At 44.7% G+C, this 17,258-nt stretch overlaps 1 protein-coding gene across 1 annotated transcript in view; it reads left to right on the top strand.

Annotated features, from left to right (window-relative positions):
- The window catches only part of LOC124613681 (proline-rich receptor-like protein kinase PERK2), a gene marked incomplete at its 5' end in the record, with an annotated part of 738,898 nt that overhangs the window by 389,572 nt on the left and 332,068 nt on the right, over positions 1-17,258 (top strand). The window lies entirely within an intron of this gene.

Below are 17,258 nucleotides of genomic sequence, written 5' to 3' on the forward strand. Positions count from 1 at the left end.
TACTTGGAGATCATTTGCAGCCGTTCAGGAGCTTCATCTTCCCAAACAACGACGGAATTTTTTTGGGTGACAACGCTCCGTGTGACTAGGCCACAACTCTTCATGATTACTTTGAAGAACATTCTGGACAGTTCAAGGTATTTGCCGACCCATCGAGCATTTACGGGACGTAACTGAGAAATCAGATCGTGCAAAAATCCTGTACCGCTAACACTTTGACTGTTATGGATGGCTATAGACGCAGCATGGCTCGTTATTTCTGCAGAGGACTTCCATCGACTTGTTGAGTCCATACCGCGTCGAGTTCCTGCAATACGCCGGGCGAAAGACCGTCCGACACGATGTTAGAAACAACGTCGTGACTTTTGCCACCTCAGTGTATGTGCTGCACAAACATATACAAAATATGGTGTGACCAGTATGCAATTTATTCACAAGTTTCCTTGGTGACTTCAATCACGTTTTGGGGAGAGCATGTAGTTGGACACAACTTGCAGACGAGGAGATGGTTCATTGTCTCTCCTACAACACACTCGCGTCATGTAGAGTCGCAGGGCAGTCCCAACTTTCTCATGTTGATGTGCGTGAAGATCCGCAGCTTGCGTCATTCCGTATTGCAGCGTGTTAACGTCTCCCATCTACACCAACTTTCCTCGTGATCTGATGTGAGGTTTTCGTCCATCCTGTATGGTGGCTGGCTCTGGTACGCAACGAACCTGTTCTGAATTGTGAAGATTGTTCAGTGAGACTTCTTGTTGCATGAAGGAAGCGCTTCCTTTACTTGAATTTTTGGGTTACCTGTTAGATCCTTATATAGTATGGGTGCTTAGATTCAGTACCTTAGATTTCTCCAGTCTGGATGTCCAAGTTATTTACTTCTGCTATAGTTGGAGCAGGCAGTCCAGTTGTATGATTTTGTTGCTTACCAATCCGGGATATCAGTTTGCAGACGAAAGTTGGTCTTGCAATTTTTGTTTGGCCTAAAGTTTAATCAATAATGAACGTCAGAGTTTATTTTTGATAGAAATGCCCTTTGCAAACGACCTGCGGCTAGAACAGGCAGCCGCGTACGTATGTGTCAGCACGAACAAGACGCAGGTTACTTCCTGGTTCACGTTGCCAATATGCGCCGATACCTCAAGACTGTGAACCCGTTTCTGCGGCTCTACAATGCGACAACTTTTTGTGTAAACAATCTGGAAATGCACTTCTGAGTTCTGCATTTCAAAACACTGATAACTCATAATTTATGACAAATTGTTGTTCGATGCCGAATACTGAGTTTTTGCGGCAGCGTAGTGAGGAATAGTTTTTTCATAACATGGCGGGAGAGCATATGTGATGAGTGGAAGGATTGCAGGGAACATACATTTGCCTGGAGTAATTTAGGGAAGTCGTGGAAAATCTAAATCAGGATTATCGGAACCCGGTGCCTCGTGAATATGAAACCGATGTTATGACTACTTAGTCATCTCAACAGGACTGAACTCAACGTAACGAATATGGAGACAGAGTGAGAAATTTCGCGAGCACTGATTTTAGCACGTTGCATTCATTTGTCGCACGGTAACTCCTCGTAGAGTTTGATGTAGATGATACGTTTTCGCGTTTCTGTCCGTATTGACGCACGAGGCTAAACATTGCAAGTAAAATGATTAGGCCCTAAACACAAAATTGTTTTCTCATCTCTCTACGTCAAGAAGTACCTGTACAATTAAATTTCATTAAATCAAGAGATACGATGGTATCTTTTGAACATTCCTGTGCGCCTGCAAAAGGTAGGAGAAAAGATGGATGGGACTGCACGATTTGTACATTTCGTCGTAGTCTTTGTCGGCAGCTGTTTCCGTGACAACGCGTGATTCACAACCTCTTCCGATGTGGTTGTTAGCACTGTACGATGGTTTTTCCCCGTACCTTCCCCGTGCTTGATGATACGAATCAGGACTTCAGTGTTTCTTGTAACACATGTTTTGGTTTCCTCAATGTAACGTAAATGGTTAACTTTTTTTCTTTATTTTCTAAATAAGATCTCCGTGTGTGAGTACGCGCGCGCGCGCTTGTGTGTGTGTGTGTTTTTCAGTGTTCCAGCATAGTCCTATGGCATACCTGAGGCAGTTCGAACAAGATATGGCACAAATGGCCTAGTACCGACGTTCAATTACCGTGGGAATTAGACAGACGTAGGACTCCTGTTGTGGCAGTGGTGGCGTGGCAGTGATGATATGCAAGCGTAACGCCGGAACGACTGCAAAATTTGGACCAAATTTGGCAGATATGTCATAATTCCTGGAAAAATGTGCTTTTGGTGTAGGACAACTCTACCATCTTCACGGATAGCTTAGCGAGGTAGTTATAGATAGTATGTGAAGGAATGACATGAAAATAATCGGAGAAGGAGATTAGTACTTACACTTTTGAAAACATAAGTGATGTTTTTACACTGTAGACAGATGTATTTCCTTTTTCTATCTAGTATAGGATTGTTCTAAATAAATGACGCAGAGTAATCGGCTGAGAGTTTTCAACAGTGGTGTGGAACAATTCTGCATAACACTCGATTAGATTCTTTCTGTGTTACTTGTTTAAGCTGGCAGTTTTTCATGCAAACAATTCGGATCGTTTGTGACTCGCTTTACTGCTACTTTTCTTCACCTTTGGAAGAAGCGTTACACGTAATTTCTGCCCCCTTGTCTGTCGTTCCACTATAGCGTTTGCCGAGTATGATTGGTTACGATGTCGTAATGCATCACGAGATGTCAGGTTTCCTGATTGGATCCGCTACCTAGCCAGAGCCCACGCGGATGAATAATGGCGGTGCGGGAAGGTATCGCGCGATCAGTTAGTGGAATTAATACAGATAGCTCTTATTACGACTGCGTCCAATCTGTGCTCGTCCCCGTGTAATAGGTCCGTTTGACCGGAGGAATTGATACGGGACATACGCGAGTGAGCTGATACTGGTCATTAATCGTGCAGCGCTGGCTGCAAAGAATGCGTTTTGTTCGCGGCCTTTATTTCATCAGGACTTCTGTTTCTGAGGATTTCGCGCCATGATCACAAACGACAAAATCAGTGTAAAGAAGGTGAGTCCCAGAACAAATAGTAGAGCTTTTAAAACGAGTCTAAAAGTTAGAAATTCTCTTAACATAGAGCTTATTTGGCAGTGGGCTGGAATTAGAGGTTCATCTATACTGGCAGCTTTATGCAATTCGTGACTGGTACGTCACATTATTATTTTTTGGTTATACTCGTAACATTTAATGTTATGACATCGGCCACAAGTCACATTATTGGTCCGATTACAACTCAGATTCCTTTGCTGTCTCACTGTTCCAGTACCACTTGCCTCCTTACAGCCGGTAATTTCTGAGCTCAGCTTAGTGTCCTATGGAAGTCGTCGTGCGGGATGCCTTCGAAATCCGCACTCGTTATCACTCAAGATGACTCCCACTTCTACCAGATTGGTCATGTTCTTTCACCGTGACCATGCTCCCGTACATCTTTTTCATATAACTTTCCGAAAATTCCAAGTTTATTCTGCGCCAAACAAAACTCTTATAAGGTTAAAACGCAATGCCTACACCAGAGGCGGATTAGTTTGATTGATTTATCAGCATTACTTCCCTCAGAAGGCAAAATGGCTGCAAAAGATCTTCGTCTACTATTGAGGCGAGAAGTTAACAGCGCATTGGAATCGGTAGTGGGGTTATTTAACATTTAATGTAAATTGCTACCAATAATTCAACTACATTTAATCAGTAATCTGATCACTGGGCTATCTCTGTGGTCGCGAGTGTTGGTGCTACTGTTATTTTATGCCAGAGTACCTCTTCACTTGTTGGTTTAGTTACAAATTTGCGCTGACGCTAGGGAGGATCCTATGCTTGATCAGATTACTCGTGCTCAATATCAATTGTATTACCAGCAAATGTGTATTGGGTTAAACGATGAATGTGGCTTAATGGTGGAGTGTTAACGTAATCCACTAAGCATCCCCAGGTCTCTGGTTCGATCCTCGATCAGTGTTGGGATATTTATGTGTTACTTATCACTCCTATGACCTCTGAAAATTGAAAATGATTGTTATTGTGAAAAATGCCGAGTTCCTCCGTGGTGTGAGGTCCACGTAAAACTGTAGAACCCCTCGTAACGGGATGGGCAACTCATATCAAATGTAGGAGAAAGGAAAGGGCGTACAATCTACCAGAGGAGCATTCCTAGTAAAGCACTGTGGTGTTCAAACCAATCTTGCGGTTGATAACAAGTTTAGCTATTTACCTTCACGATGAAGCAAGTGTGATAGTGTACGTTTCACTCTATTAAAAACCTTTTAAGTGAATCAACTGTTGCGACATTCCCAGTTTGAAAGTTTGTCGAGTCTTCAAAAAAATAAAGAGAGTTAGAAAGTCGCTTACGAGTAACTTTTGTAACGCTCTGTGTTGTTAATGACTATTAGTAACCGCTGTGGTAATAATAACCGTACGTATGTTTTGACAGATTAAAATAGTGTGCCGGGTAGGGACTCGAACCTTGGACCTTGTCATGCTCTTACCGAGCAAACTATCCAGGAGCGTTTTGCCTACGTAACTTTCAGTTCAGGCATCGAGCAATAGTAACAGCAGTGGCAAACATCGACTCAGGAAAAGGCCTTTACGTATGATTCAGTGCAACATACTGTGCCCATTAAACTTGTGGTATAGCTAGAAGAATTATTAGAATTTATTCTAATAAGCTTGGAACACTCATGTTTGCCTGCGTATTTCTGTAGGAACGAAGTGATAAACAAGGATCGAAGTGCTAAACAGTCCCACATGCAGTAAATATCCAAAAGGCGACGGAGATCTAAATCTTTTCATAGTGGCATGTACTATATGCTCCACTCCAAAGTAAAGTGTGGGAAATTTTTCACAAATGCAGATTCCTTTGTCAAGAATGCGAAAACCTTGATGAGTCAGCAAAATTTCAGAAACAGCATCTGGACTATCTGCAAAAAGAGACCATAAACCCCTTACTTTGAGATACTGACGTCTGTAAATTTATATGTGCATAAAATGACTGTATACTTCAGATTTAACTGTTCTCTATGTCTGTATTGATTCCAGCAAAATGACAATAGAATTAAACATAAAAACTCACTTTCTTCCAGTATCTCTCTCTACCGCCTGGCGGGACAGGAAGTTAAAAAACAGATGTACACTCTGCTGGAGAGTGAACAGTTCATTGTGGGGTACGAATACTCCGCTACGCAAATCCAGTTCGACAGTGTCATATACGAGGGCGTTCAATATGTAATGCAACACTTTTTTTGTGAAAGCAGGTTAGTTTTATTCTGGATTCCAATACACCATATTATTCCCTACTCTTTTGGCTAGAGTACCCTATTTTTCAACATACTCTTCGTTCAATGCGACGGTGTTACGCCGCCATACTGGAAGGGCCTCTATGCCGGCAGGGTACCACTCTACTGGTCGACGTCGGAACCAATGTCTTCCTGCATCAGTAACCTCTCCCTCATCCACCTAATGCATCCTGCGGAGTGCATCCCTCGTTGAGCCAAACAGACGGAAGTCGGAAGGTGTGAGATCCGACCTGAAGTGCGGCGACGAACCCAGCGGGTACACAGATTTGTGTACCCTGGCAGGTGGACGGGTTGTGTCAGAGACGTCCTGTACTGCAGCTAAATATTTGACTGTGGTCCGTTGATCACCTCGATTGAGAGTGTTGGCACGGCTGTGTCCGACCGGCCAGGACGTGGGAGATCGGACAGGTTTGCGCGATGTAGTTGCAATGATGACAGAAGCCTCGCTCACCGACTCACCGAGCTTTTGTTCAGAGCCAGGTCTCCGTAGATATTCTGCAAGCTCCTATGAATATCAGTGATGCTCTGGTTTTCCGCCAAAAAAACACAATGACAACTCTCTGCTTGGAACATACCAACGTTACAGGCCCCGTTTTGGAGGCTACAATGCCGCCACCTATCAGAACTTCATGAAACTGTAGGGGCTGAAACGGGAATATTCCACGATGTCCCACAACAAATTCCACATTTTTTGAACCGAAACTGCCCGAGAAAAAAAGATGTGTTGCAGTGGTTATTGAACGCCCCTCATAGATAAAATAACTCCGCGATCAGGTCCAGAGAAGCAAACGATGCCGTCATCCGCAGGCAGATAACGTCATTTGGGTGCGGCACGGAGAGGCCTGGCTTCAGCGCACAGCTGCTTCTCACTCGAGTAGCTCCACAACTGGCCTCACGGAAATGAGTGCACACCGTTCCAGTCCTCCCACCAGCAGCACCGGGAATTGAAGTCCTCCGCAAGGCACTCTTTCGCGCTGACCGTTGAGCTACAGAGGCGGACACCGAATCGATACGGTTCACTATCCGTAGTTACTTTTACGGTCCGCTTTTGCAGACATTCACCACGTTTGCCGTGGTTCCGCGCCGCAAAGCTGGACGCCAGAGTGTGCGGTACTTGGCGACAGGATGGTTCTCGCATAGATTAGGCGACGCGTTTTGTGAGTTCTGGGAGTAAGAGCGGCCTCCACAGGCCCACCTCCGTCGTCCGCGCTGGCGCTGTGGCCGCGACGCGCGGGTAGCGGAGTCACGCAGGCGGTGTTATCGCCACAGGCCGAGCCGTGCCCACCGTCGGCCTGGCTGACGCCGTCGTGTTACGCGAGGGCGTGTGCGTGTGTGTTTAGCACGTGCTCTACACGTACACGAAATGTGGGCCGATAATGACCGGCGGCCATATGCCGCGCCGCCAAACGAAAGGCGTGCCTCTTGGCACACAGCGGGATACGGTCTCTACGCCGTTAGCGCACATTACCGAGTCGTGACTTTCGGATCCTAATGCTATGACAATTCTTTGCAATTTTAGTCCGGTAAAAGATGGAAATTCTGAGACAAGGTCACTGCACATAGTGTACGTGAGCCGGTGGTGTCCAGGGTGTTCGGAAATTCCTGTAAAAGACTTCTAGGATTTGTAGAACGGAGTGAGTGCACAGTATGTTCAGTAGGAAGCCATGCCTGGAAACGTAGGCCTACTGTTTCGTGCTACAGCCGTCTGAAAATATGTTTGTTAGGTAGGTTTGCAACACAGTAGTCATTGTGGGGGATGCTTACTTCGGATTGGCTGATGTCATTTGAAATCCATCGTACCTTTCTTTGTTCGAGCCTCTGTGAGTGTTAGAGCAACATGGTTGAATACAGGTTTGCAGAACACGCAGACATGATACTTCTGTATGGCGAAGCTGATGGTAATGGAAGAGCTGCTCGTTATGCACAACATCTGACTCTATCGCATACCATTTTCGCCACAGTTACTCAACGGCTTAGAGGTAACCATCATTGTCAATAGGCTGTGGTGCCGCAAGGAGAGGCCGCGCACCCGATCAGGAAGAGGCCGTACTGCATCATGTTGAACGGAACCTATCAATGAGTACACGAGAAATTGTGCGTGCAATCGATTTTGATCCCAGCATCGTCTGGTATGTTGTGGATGACCAACAACTACATCCACACCACCTCCAACAGTTCATGCCACCTCTAACACTCACAGACACGTAACTGAGGCTCGAAACAGGTGGGAGAGGTAGGACAGATGCCAATTCGATGTAAGCACCTCCAACCATGACTACGTTGTATACCTACCTAGCAAACATGTTTTCAGACAGTTGTATCACGGAAACGATAAGTTTCCGGACATGGTTTCGTAATCAAAATATTATGTACGCACTCGTCTCTGAAAATTCTACATCTCAGTAACGAGAATTTCCGAAAAAACTGTATTCGTGCTTCTGTTCAAATGGTTCAAATGGCACTGAGCACTATGGGACTTAACATCTGAGGTCATCAGTCCCCTAGAACTTAGAACTACTTAAACCTAACTAACCTTAGGACATCACACACATCCATGCCCGAGGCAGGATTCGAACCTGCGACAGTAGCAGTCGCGCGGTTCCGGACTACAGCGCCTAGAACCGCTCGGCCTCCGAGGCCGGCGGTGCTTCTGTATCGGATTTTAATGATGACGAGAGTTGGAGGAACGAAGACATTGGATTCTGTTGCCAGCACACTTCACGCTCAGTCACTGGGCTGCGTCTGAGCGGTTTTGCTGAAACATACATTGTTCCTAGAGTGCTCCTGCCGCAAGGTATGCCAAGAAAATTCGTGTGGATTTTAGAAAACGGGAAATAACTGTGCCAGAACTAAAGTTATGATAGCGGGTCGTGAGTAGGGCCTCGATAACTCAGTCGGGCAGGACATTATTTTTGAGAAGCAAGGTTCCGAGCCCGAGTTCCGGTGGGTCACAGTTTTAGCCTGCCAGGTAGTTTCATAATAGCGCACAATCCACTGCTGAATGAGAGATTCATTCAGGAAACTATGTTTTTTTCTGTGAGACGATGTATCTTTGTTGTCAACGGTATTCGATAGCTCATGGAAATAGCAATATAGTGATATAACAAATGTAAAAGTTTATAACGAAATTTTAGAAAAAAAACTGTAGTAAGTTCAAGGTCGAAGTGTGTTGACAAATCACTGTTTGATCTCCATTTCCTTGTTAACATATCTTCAGAGGACTTAAATTAGATCGTTCCAGCAGAAGTTAGTTCCTCGTTGGTCGCGTCTTCCTTTCCGATTAGATACACGGGGATACTGCTGCAGATACTTTCGACAAGCTACATTACGCCTCTGGTAAAAGTTGATCGTGGGTAAACAAGTTTCGAGTATTATCCATACAGCAAAACACTTGGCTTACTGTTTCGAGTGTCATAATGACTGGAAGTAAAATGAACCGCAAGAGAGCTGTAATTGGTGATTTCTTTATTGTCACCCCTGACGGCCTCCCCGTGCTGTACCCTTGCAACCATCGCAGGTGCGCCATTGCATTGTTCGCCCCGATGTCCTGTTTTATTTATTTTAACGACTTCCCCTCTTCAGGGGGTTTGGTTTTTGATTACGATTGTTGTGGGGGGGGGGGGGGCCCTGGTGCGCTAACATGACGCTGTTTTCACCTGAGGATGTGAGGATGTTGTTGTAATTCGGCGAAATCGGTTATAACAATAAAGAAATCACCAATCACAGCTGTCTTCCGGTTCATTTTACTTCCATTCATTATGAAATTTAACGGCTGTGGCTGCCGGCATTATAAAGTTATATTAGGAGTGTTACACTGTATACGAGTGATATTGTCGGTATTGCATTGTAACTCAACCATTTACTGCAGGCATCCTGGCTCATACGTGCCGCAAATTCCTTATCAGTGGCTCTGAGCACTATGGGACTGAACAACAGAGGTCATCAGTCCCCTAGAACTTAGAAATACTTAACCCTAACTAACCTAAGGACGTCACACACATTCATGTCCGAGGCAGGATTCAAACCTGCGACCGTAACGGTCGCGCGGTTCCAAACTGAAGCGGCTAGAGCCGCTCGGTCACAACGGTCGGCTCCTTATCAGTAGTGAGACTGTTTCACGATATTATAATAGTCTCAAACAACTGATTCCATTGTAATCAGGTGTGCATAAAGGAACACTTTTTTCTTATACAAAGTAAATGTGAGACGTTAATAATTAGAACAGTTATGTGTGCCAGTCAGTTTAATATTCCCTCACCATGCGTTTCGAGGGTTTACATCCTGACCTTCAGGTGGATCAGTGGATTACATTAAAATTAGTTTAACGTTCAATTCGAAAATCTTCTAGTAAAATGAACACTGAGTGTCATTATAAATACACACTTATATCACTGGGTGACACACAAAGACGAACAGAAACTGTTTCTATTCGTGTTAGTGCGTCATTCAATGATGCGATTAAAGGAATAAATCGAAGCATTTCAGAAGCGCATTGCTGGGTTTGTTACGGCTAGGTTCGATCAACCCGCAAGTATTGCGGATATGCTCAGGGAACTCAAAAAGGAATGACTGGAGGGAAGGCGACGTTCTTTTCGAGTAGCACTATTGAGAAAATTTAGAGGACCGGCATTTGAAGCTGACTGCAGCTGCTGCCCCCAACGTGCCTTTCGCGCGAGGACCACAAAGGTAAGATAAGAGAAATCACGACTCGTGCGGAAGCATATAGACAGCCTTTTTTCCTCCCTATGTCTGCAAATGGAACAGTGAAGGAAGTGACCATTAGTGATAGTAGGTACCCTCCGCCAGTCGCTTGCGTAACATGTATGCAGATATACAAATGTATATGTATAACGACTCTCGGCGTTCTTTTTGCTGGAACATCTTCTAAATGACGTTTATCAGACACTAATCTAATCCGTTGATCCAACTGAATATCAGGATGCACGCCGTCAAAACACGTCGTGGACGAAAATAAAAATGACTGGCACATACAACTGTTTTAATTTACAAGGGGTGATAAAAATGTTTCCTTTCTTAGGCCACACTAACCCCTTGCCTACACGTCGGTGCTTATACGCCCGCAAGGGAGTGGTGCTGGGTTGCATACGTGCTGCATCAACGCCCTCAAACGGAAAATTCTGATCGCCCCTTGTATAGCGTAAACAGCTGTACTAGTGTGATATACTGCAGTAAAACTCGCCTCGCCTTTCATAAATCTGTGATCGACTGAGAGCGATAATCTATTCCAAATCGCCTGCTGCAAATGAAAACTGTTTCGTTCATCATGACCTAATTTCGAGGTAATCAAATTAGCTTCTAATGTAACATAACACACACTTTCCAGTACTACAAAAATTTGCTTGAAATTATCCGTCGCTTTTCATATTGATTCCATTACTTATATTTGCTTCATCAGAGTTCTTGGTGTTGTTTAAGTTTTCGTGTGTGGCTTCTGTTTTACAAGTTATCCTCAGATTTACTAATATGTCCTGAAAGTCAGGAGAACTTGGTTTTCGCAGTGACAAATTATGTTTTTGGGCGTGGCTTCCATCAAATACTCTTACAAAGAGAACACTAAAAAATGTGTGTGAAATCTTATGGGACTTAACTGCTAAGGTCATCAGTCCCTAAGCTTACACACTACTTAACACAAATTATCCTAAGGACAAACACACACACACACACACACACACACACACACACACCCATGCCCGAGGGAGGACTCGAACCTCCGCCGGGACCAGCCGCACAGTCCATGACTGCAGCGCCACAGACCGCTCGGCTAATCCAGCGCGGGCTGTCTTTTATTCCTATTATTTCCTGCAATGAACGTAGAAATCGAACGAAGAATGAAAAAATTTTGACTCCCTCACTACCAAGATACACAGAATCAAAATATTAAATTAAATAGGCAAATAAAAAAAATCAATCGGCCTTTCGCTGCTTTTCTTGAAAAGTGGTAAGTGGTTGACTACCACAGAAAATCACCAGTATTCTTCTACTGATTCTAATTTTTGAAACTCTGATCAAAAATAATGTTGTAATCGGGGATCATACCACTATTTGGACATTACGAATATTCGGTGCTAAGGGGTGAAAGCTGAGGTTGAGGAACTGTATTTTTCGTGTTAATTTGTTCGTTTTCAGAGGCTACAAGCACAGGCAGCAGATCAGTTGCTTACTGCTTTTATTGTAACTATGAATGAACTGTCAAGTTTACCGGTAATTCAGAACTAAAATGCCGGTATCGGTTTTAACGGGTCAGTTTTTCACATCCCGGCGTAGTAATACTAGGAGTGCAAAGAAAAGAGCGGTAATTGACGTCACGTAGACGGCGGACGCGGGTAGTCGGCGGCGCAACACAGAAGGCATTGTCTGAGGCACACAAAGCGCCGCCGAGGTGTTGCCGGGTGTCTGCTAGACTATGTGCAGCGCCGCGTCTATTTGCGGAGCGGCGCGCTGGCTGCAGCTCTCAATGGGAGAGGCAGCCCGGCCGCCATTCACACCTGCTCTGTGCCGCGCCTTCTCGAAAGCCCGGCAGATAAAGCGGATGGCCGGTTTTGGTGCTGCTGTCGTTGTGGGGAAAGGGGAGCTACAAGGAGAAAATGTGGTTCAAATGGCTCTGAGCGCTATTGGGACTAACATCTGAGGTCATCGGTCCCTTAGACTTAGAACTACGTAAACCTAACTAACCTAAGGACATCACACAACCATGCCCGAGACAGGATTCGAACCTGCCACGTAGCAGCAGCGCGGTTCCGGACTGCAGAGCCTAGAACCGCTCGGCCACAGCGGCCGGCAGCTACAAGGAGACTTTGCGAAAACACTGACTGTCTTTACCTCGTCAGAAACGGACGTTTTGGGACATGTGGACGCAGTACGATTACACGGATTGTAACCGACAAAAAAAGTGTTATGAAAACTTCATTTACAGCTAGCGTAGCGCCCGCTGCTTCACTCGAGTAAACTCTGTGGTTTGCACAGTTTTTTTTTTTTTTATCGAAGTTTCATGTTGTTCTAAAACTGCAACACCTTCTAAACCTTTCATGCAAGTTATGGTCATATAAGCATAGTCTTCTCCGAGTGTACTTCTGACCAAAAACTGATTCTGGTAGCTGGAGTCCAAGGTTTTTGTTAATCCTTGTGGTAATAGTTCCGTAGAAACTTTTATCTCATAAACACAAATTTCTTTGCAGCTTACCGAGAAGTGAAACACCAGTATTCATACATAAAGCTTCAAAAAGTTTGTAATATAACGAAATATTTTTTTTAATGTTTACCCTCTGTTTCATTCCTTAGGGGTTTAATTTCGAAAAACAGTGATACACGTATTTTTTTTATTTCTAACTAAGAAGCAAGATACAAATTATTATAGATTTAACTTCGAAAATGCTTTCACAATGAAATATTTCCGTAGAAACCTTCAGCCCTCATTTCACCCCAATGGGGTTGAATTTCCAAAAACAGTGAATTTTTTTTTCCTAACTGAGAAGTCAAACACCAATTTTCCTACATATACCCTTCAAAATGCTCAAGTATTTCTTTAATAATTTATTTTAAAAAACTTTCATCCATGATTTTTTCACCTTAGTAGTTGCATTTCAGAAAATGCTGAAACACATGTTTATTTCTGATCGAGAAACCAGATAGCAATTTTTGTAGTTCTAGCTTCAATATTGCCTTAATAGAAATATATTTTCGGAAAATTCTCCATCGACTATTCCACCCCTTTATGGTTGGAATTTCTAAAAGTCCCGTCTTAAACGATGCCTACAGTATAAGATCAACACTCTCACCAAATTTTAGGCTTCTGACCTTAGCCTTTTGGGCTGGGCGATGACGAGTAGGTCAGTATACCGCCTTTTACATACATAGATTAACCACTATCGATTTCGTATCTATTAATAATCCATCGGCAGGTGGCTCTTATGCGCTTGCATTCCGAGGTCTCGTTATGTAATCCTTTTTCTTATTCTCTAAGATAAAATCATTTTTGTTTATAATTCAGTAAACACATTGACAAGATTTATAATACAAGGAATCATACAAGAAATGGTCTTGAGAGTAACTATTTGGCGAAAATTACGTGCTGTACGTTCCTGAGTGGCGCAATCGTCGAGTATAGTTGTTCTGGCCCTGGGTCACATGTTTATTCTGACGCCAACGGTAATTTCTCGTTTAACGGTGAGCTTCCAACTGTCCTGGAGCAGACTGGGTGGGAGCGTGTACGCGTTAACAGTAAAACTCGCAGCACCTGGAGCAGACGGATGGGTCGGGCGTCGATGTACTGATCATAAAATGGAACAAGCAGCTCGTCACAACAGCCGGCGGCTGGTCCCGGCGGAGGTTCGAGTCCTCCCTCGGGCATGGGTGTGCAACCTTAGGGACTGATGACTTAGCAGTTAAGTCCCATAAGATTTCATACACATTTGAACAAAACATCCGGAAGCTCACCGTTAATCAATCACGCCGAGAAAACCAGGGAGATTAGTTTCGCGTTTGATTGGCAGCTATACTTCTATCACCACAATTACGGCTTCTGGTGTATGGTCGTTCGAATATGGAATATTAAGCGCCTACACACATGTAAAAAGGAAAAAAAATCCGCCACTTGAAAATGATCAAAATTTCAATGATGTTGACTGACACAAGCAAAAAAATTTGCCGTGTAAAGCAGAAACACAGTTACAGTAAGAAAAGTAACGTTGTCCTCAAGCTGAAACTTCGTTTCAACCGTGCAGTGCTCTACTAGGCATGGTTCTACTGAACATGGTGTGCCCTGTCATCCTGTGACCTTTGAACTGACTTACACAACTAGTTATAAGGGGGCGCCTACAGTCTAGCGTAGATTCACACACACGGTGGAATTCTGCAGTTCTCATATTTAATAAATCATTGCCAGAGTTGCAATAATCTGTATGAGACGGAGAAAGGCCTGACAGCGACTTGTAATCGAGCCCGAGCATTTACCCACAAGGCAACCGAGATTACACTTTCGAACTGCCGATGTGATTATGCGTGAAACTGCCACGTAATGCAAACACTACGGTAGTTGTAACTGAGACGTTTGAAAGACGTGTCTTGAACAGGTAGTCGAAAAAGAAAGCAGAGAAGGTTAAGGTTTAACGTTCCGTCGCTGACAAGGTCGTAAGAGTAGAAGCACGGGCTTGGGTGGGGAAAGATGGGAAAGGGAATCGGCCGTGTCTTTGCAAAGGATCACCCTGCCATTCGATTTCAGTAGTTTATGTAAACCACGGCAGACCCAGACTGTGGTCTGAAGCACCGTCCTCTCGCATCCGGCGTTACCCACGGGCTCGGTGCGCGCCTATGAATGACAGTTCGGCTGTTTCCAACAGCAGTAAAAGTAAATATTTCAAAGTAGTCACGTTTTTCAGAAAGTCAGTGTTGGAGACCATAGTCCCAGGAGGAAATGAAACGATAGCAGGTAATTGTTCTTTAGGCAGCTGGCTACATTCCAAAATCTGTATGTCACCGGGGAGGACATTGACGCTCCCCACCGACGGACGAGCCTTCTCCTAGCAACGACCGGCACCTAGGGCGCGTTTATTGCTCCGGTCGCGCCGGATATTTGCAGCTGAGCCGCAGGCCTCGGCAAATACAATACGGTCCCAGAAACCAGCCCCTGCTATTGTCCAGCGGTCCCCGTTACCGTGCTTCGTCTGCTGTCTCTCTATCTCTCTCTCTCTCTTTCTCTTTCTCGCTCTGTTTATTTGTACGCATGCCTTTATGTGTGTCACATGTGAAAAGTCATGAAAAATTGGAATCACTGTCTTCTACATTCTACATGTTAGTGAACTATTTTGTTTATTTTGAAAACGATCTGCATATCGTAAACAAGGGTTGAAATAGGGGCTGACTTCAACTTGCCAGATTGATAGTGTCATGCTATCAAAACTGGTGCCAGAGGCAGGGTTCGTGTGACATTGTTTCAGATGTCTTGTTCGAAAATACGTAGAGAACGAACTAGTGAAGGTAACGTCTTAGACCACCTGGCAACAAACTGACCTAAACTTAAGGAATCAGTCACCGTTGGGGAAAGATATAAGTGAACATAAAGCTATGACAGCATCTATGAAAACGGGTCTCACAAAGAATTTAATGTGACCAGATACAAATTTCAGAGCATCTAAGAAGTCAGCGTCAAATATTCGGTGTTGACGAAGATGTCGAGAACAAATGGAAAAAAATTCAAAGGCATCGTGCAATATTCCCAAGACAAAAATTTGACTCTGAGCACCATTGGACTTAACTTCTGAGGTCATCAGTCCCCTAGAACTTAGAACTACTTAAACCTGACTAACCTAAGGACATCACGCACATCCATGCCCGAGGCAGAGTTCGAACCTGCGACCGTAGCGGTCGCGCGGTTCCAGACTAGTGCCTAGAACCGCTCGGCCATCCCGGCCGGGCGAATATTTGTGTCACCCTTCCGTGTGGACTATAGCGGTCCTTTACCAGAGTAGTTGCGCTGGCTTCTGCCTTTACATTATGCTTGCACGGCAAGCAGGTTTCCAGCCAGGGATGCTTCTTTCCATCGGCGTGTTTTATGCTTTAGGATTCAACAATAGATGAAAGCAAATTTTTAGAAGGTGGGTGCCCGCAGTTCTTATATATTTGAAATAGGGACATACTACCGCCTTGAGTTGCTGGTAAAATACTTTATTTATACAACCAGTTTCAGTCGTCTGGCCATCATCGGCTTCATAAAAGTATTCACATCGTTATGTTTGTTGAAATATAAAATTTGGTGAATAATGCACTGTCAAGATATCGTAATGTAATCCGTTCACAACGCTAACGACGATTACAGTTTTAACACGAAAGTGTACACTCCCTAGCACAGGTTTTAAAGATTGACGACGTAATTTATGTTCGACATGATGACAGTGTATTATTCATGGCTGTATCACCTGACGATAACGATTTTATATTTCGCCTAGCATGATGCTGCGAATACTTTTATGAACCTGATGATGGACAGACAACTGAAACTGGTTGTCTAAATAAAGAATTTTACCAGCAGCTCAGTGCGGTAATATGACATTTTTGCAAAGGTAAGCCCGCCGGGGTGGCCGAGCGGTTCTAGGCGCTACAGTCTGGAACCGCGCGACCGCTACGGTCGCAGGTTCGAATCCTGCCTCGGGCACGGATGTGTGTGATGTCCTTAGCGTAGTTAGGTTTAAGTAGTCCTAAATTCTAGGGGACTGATGACCTCAGAAGTTAAGTCCCATAGTGCTCAGAGCCATTTGAACCATTTTTTGCAAAGGTGAAAGTAAGTTGTCCTCAAGTCGAAGGTTATCAGCACATCAGAGCTGGACTAGATCCGCTGGGGTTAAGCTCTGCCCTAGCGCAATCCGAACCACGAAGCAATTCGTCACTTTTTCACACGTATAAATCATTGCTGCTGGTGGAAGAAGTGAGAAGTGACTGCGAATATACGTAGGGGTACTGGTCTGTAATTCTGCTCACCTGGTAGATTGCTCTGATTTTTCCATTTAAACGAGGCTATTCGCTGACGTAGGAGAGAGGCTAATTTCTCGCAGCCCAGTTCCGTCCCGCTGAACGACTACCAGTTCGCGACGACAAAGCAGCGCGCTCGAGAGCGGCCGCCGCCCCAGCCGGTGACTTTGAACCCAGAGGGCGTCGGCGACAGTAGCCGGACGCGACGTGGACGCCGCCGCTGGTAACAATTAGCCCTCGTGGACTTGGCAGTAATTAAAGGACGGCACGCAGGCGGCCGTAATGAATTCTCGATGGCGCCGCTGCGGGCGGCTCCGGCGACGGTCGCATAATTGCTTTTGTTAACTTTAAAACAACACGTATAAATCAGCGCGGATTTTAAGCGCCGCTGCCGAGATAAACCGACTGGACTGCG

This window comes from Schistocerca americana, chromosome 4 (genome assembly GCF_021461395.2).
Source record: "Schistocerca americana isolate TAMUIC-IGC-003095 chromosome 4, iqSchAmer2.1, whole genome shotgun sequence".
NCBI classification, from domain to species: domain Eukaryota; kingdom Metazoa; phylum Arthropoda; class Insecta; order Orthoptera; family Acrididae; genus Schistocerca; species Schistocerca americana.